The 3,812-nt window shown below is 47.4% G+C and overlaps 1 long non-coding RNA gene across 1 annotated transcript; it reads right to left on the bottom strand.

Annotated features, from left to right (window-relative positions):
• Nucleotides 1-384: 384 nt before the first annotated feature.
• On the bottom strand, nt 385-2,136 carry LOC132346001 (uncharacterized). The gene is made up of 2 exons (XR_009495673.1): nt 1,951-2,136; nt 385-590 (listed from the first exon to the last, which is right to left on the bottom strand). It is a non-coding gene; the product is annotated as an uncharacterized lncRNA (long non-coding RNA).
• Nucleotides 2,137-3,812: the final 1,676 nt, after the last annotated feature.

Genomic DNA, 3,812 nt, shown 5'->3' with positions numbered 1-3,812 from the left:
GTATGTGTCATACGCAAGCTCCCTCCTCTCTGGGCCTCAGTCTCCCCATTCAGAAAGTGAAGGGGCTAGCCTAGAAGGATTCTGCTGTCTGGCCTCTGTTCAGGAGAAGCCGCCTGCAACATTGAACTGTAGGGTTTTCTGGACTTTCCCCTAGTGTAACTTCACAGCAGAGTTTTATATTTGCAGGGCATTTAACAGTCAGTCATCTCGAAGCAACGTCAGGTAAACATTTCAGCAGGAAGTAAAGGGAGGGGTGGGCAGGGGGCACGTGACCCAGCCGGGATGTGACAGGCATGGAGCGCAGTGTGGCAAGCACGCTGGAGGCTGCATTCCAGCCCTGCTCGCCAGACCAGCCAATTGGAGGGCTCCCACTCTATCCAGAAGTCTCGTTAAGTCCATTTTATAAGTCTTTTTTGACAAGTGAGGCCTTTAAAACATGTTCCTCATTGTGCAGAGGGTGAAGTTCAGTCTAAACATTTGTCTGCAGGAGACACTGGGAGGACCCAACTGCCTGGGGACCATCATAAACTCTGCTCACACTCTGGGACCCCAGGAAGGAGGAGCTTCTTCAAGACATCCTGTCAGGGGCTCTGCAAAGAAGAATTAAATACAAAGAATAAAAAAATTGGTGCCCAAACACCTCCCAGCTAGCTATACTTTCTACGATCTTTAACCTTTAACAGGTATTTTTATCCTAGTTTATCATCCATAGTCACACAGCTGGAGACAGGCTAAGCCAGCATCCAAATTCTGGTACCCTTGGTACCAAAGTCTTCACTCTGTGTTTCCCAGCATCCACTTGCCAGGACACAAGGGCGACACACTGCATGCTGGGAGTGGATTCCCTAACAGCCCAGTCTTTCATAAAGAGTCCTGCGGGAGCCTAAATCATTACACTTTGTGTCGGGCCCCAAAGGAAGACCACTCCCCAACGTGGCCAGTCTGTTGCATATGGAGAGCAAAGCTGAGTCAAAGTCAAATTCAGCATCCATAGGATGGGGCAGCCCTGCTGGAAGGAGATGCACCTTGTAGCAATTGGGAACCAGATTTCAAAGGTCTTGCCTGGGAAGTTTCTTGGGGCAGATCAGGTGAGACGGGCCCCTCGGTGACTCCTGAAAACCGCTAGAGTCACAAACACGCACTTGTTAAGAGAAGGTCAAGGTGGGGAAGTTCGACCCTGAGGGAACCAGGGGACAGGACAGTGGAGGGAAAGCCCACTTTCCAAGAGCCAAGAACTGCCTGGAGAGAGACTTCTCACACCCACCAGGGCAAGTCCCCAGTGCCTGCTTTAGAGGTCAAAGTCCAGCTGCCTAGAGCAAGACACACAAGTCCTTCATGGACTGGCCTCTCCTCCCAGGCAGCTGCCTTCTGCTCACTCCCTGCCATCTGTACAGGGCCATTGCTCAGCCCATTGCTCAGAAAGGTCGAGCACCTCTGATGCTTCAGGCTCTCCTCAGCTTCACACTGAACGTTTCCAAAGTCGACTCCACCCTTGATCGACCTCTGCTCATCCCTCGAGGCCAATCCAACTAGCATCTCCAAGGGAGGTCTTTCTAAGTCCCTGGTTGCTCCTGTTACCCAGTGCTGTCTGCTCCTGTGTAAACTCTTAGGCAAGTTGATGGCTCAGTTCCCACCTTTGTAAATCAGGAATAACAAAATAATAATAACAATGTATCCTTGGGTTGATGTGAAGATTCATGACATGAAATTCATGACATGAAATAAACCCAATGATGAGACACGGCCTGGCCAGCCTCAGTGCTAATCCATCTGGCACTGCCACTCTGGTACCAAGGGGACTGGTAGGGAACTTTCTAACAGGAGCTGCAACCTCAAAAGCAACCCCCTCAGCCTTTGCCTTTGGTGAGGACTCCTTGTTTCTATCAGAGCTCAAATTAAGCTTCTGGACTGCAAAGGCATCCTTAGCCATCCTAGCAGAGAAGCCCTCACCTGTCTGAGGTTCCCGTTCAGCTTGTTTATGCCACTGTGAAGCCCCCAGGCCCCTGTACAGCAACATCTGTTTCCATGCCTCTCTCCCATTACACTGAGATGGGGACCGTTTTCCAAATGCTCACTGTCTCCATGATGAAAGAATGCCAACAGGAGGACTGTTTTTTTCACACGCCCCTGGAGAAATTCCCTATAGGCGGAACACAAGTCCAGTTAGAGAGGAGCAGCAGCAGGTAAACATTTTCTCAGGAAGGAAAAGGAGGGATGGGCAGGGGGCACAAATAAAATCTGCAATTTTTGCCATAAGCTGTTGTCTGTGGAAGCGGGAAAGAGGCAAGGATTTTGTACACACATTTACTTCACTTTGATCCCAGACTTTCAGAGATTTGCAGCATCATATTTTAGCAAAAAACTGAAAGACTCCCATTGGAGGTTTAAATACCATTCAAAGAGCATACCTCCAGTGACCGGGTACTCGCTACCTATCAAAATAATCCATTCCACATTTGATATCTCTGACTACTGTAGTTTCCTTTAATGTTGATCTACAGTTTTTTCCATTAGTCATCCATCTGCCCCTTGAGCCCCGTAGAATCCGTCTGCTTCCTCTTCCCAGGACAGACCTTTCAAGGCAGGGCTCTTATACCCCCAGCCCCATCCTTCCTCCAAAGCAACACCCCAGTTTCCTCTGCCAAGGCTTCAGAGCCCTCCCCAACCTGGTCATCTACTTCCACTTCAATGGATCGCTGCCAATTGGTCCCACTCACAATGCAGAACCCAGAGCTGAGGGCAGAACTTGTGGTTGACTCCAAACAGCTCAAAACAACAATTTTGACTCTCAGAACCAGAAGGCCTTAAAGATCATCCCAGAAAGTCCAGCTCCCCTACCTTACAGATGAGACCAAAGGCTATAGACATGCAGGAATTTACCCCAGGGTGCTGATATCCCAGGAGAACAACGGAATCACCTCTGTCAACAATAAACAATATCATCATTGTTGTTGTTTTCATTGGCAGCCACATCACAGGATGAACTCATATTGGACTTCAGTCTCAGAATTGTGATGTTTTCTTCAATGATGTCAACATTAATCTTGCAATTCCTTCTAGTAAACAAATCAGTAAAAAAAAAAATAATAATAATAAATAAATCATAGATAGGTAGACAGACAGATAGAGAAAATCCTTAGAAACAGGAAGTAGATTAGTGGTTGCTGGAGAGCTGCAAGGAGAGGATGGGGAGGGATTGCTAATTGGTACAAACTCTCTTTGGGGGGTGATTAAAACGTTCTGAAATCTGATAGGAGACGGTTACACAACTCAGTGAACATACCGAAAGTCTCTGAATTATGCACTTAGAAAGGGCGAATCTTACAATATGTGACTTTTTTTTTTCACAAAAGCTGTGATCATCTGGGAAAATATAGGAATAGTTGATGTCGACTTTCTTCAGCCTTTCCGTAGAGCCCTTAGTCAACAGATCCTCAAAGGATCCCAGAGATTCAGATGACTGATATCACCAGTCAGAACAAACCTTGGAAATTCCTTCTTGGATGTTTTTTAAACTTCTGGTTCCAAGTCAGCATTCCAAGAAATGGTCTTGATCACAGTCTGGTTGGGTCTCAGATGTGAACTGCCAGCATCCAAGTTACGAACACTCCCTGTGTGTTAAAAGCCTTAAATAATCAAGTTGCTTAGTCTTCCCAGAAGTCTCTATAGGCAGTGGTTCTCAGACTTGCGAGTGCATCAGAAAGGCCCAGAGGGCCTGTTGAAATACAGACTGTTGGTCTCCACCTCAGAGTTTCTGATTCAGTAGGTCCAGGGTGGGACTCAAGTTTCCAGGTGATGCCGTTGCTTCTGGT

This window comes from Bos taurus, chromosome 8 (genome assembly GCF_002263795.3).
Source record: "Bos taurus isolate L1 Dominette 01449 registration number 42190680 breed Hereford chromosome 8, ARS-UCD2.0, whole genome shotgun sequence".
In the NCBI taxonomy this organism is placed as follows: Eukaryota; Metazoa; Chordata; class Mammalia; order Artiodactyla; family Bovidae; genus Bos; species Bos taurus.
The sequence above is the reverse complement of the archived record's forward strand: the minus strand, read 5'-3'. Positions and strand labels throughout refer to the sequence as shown.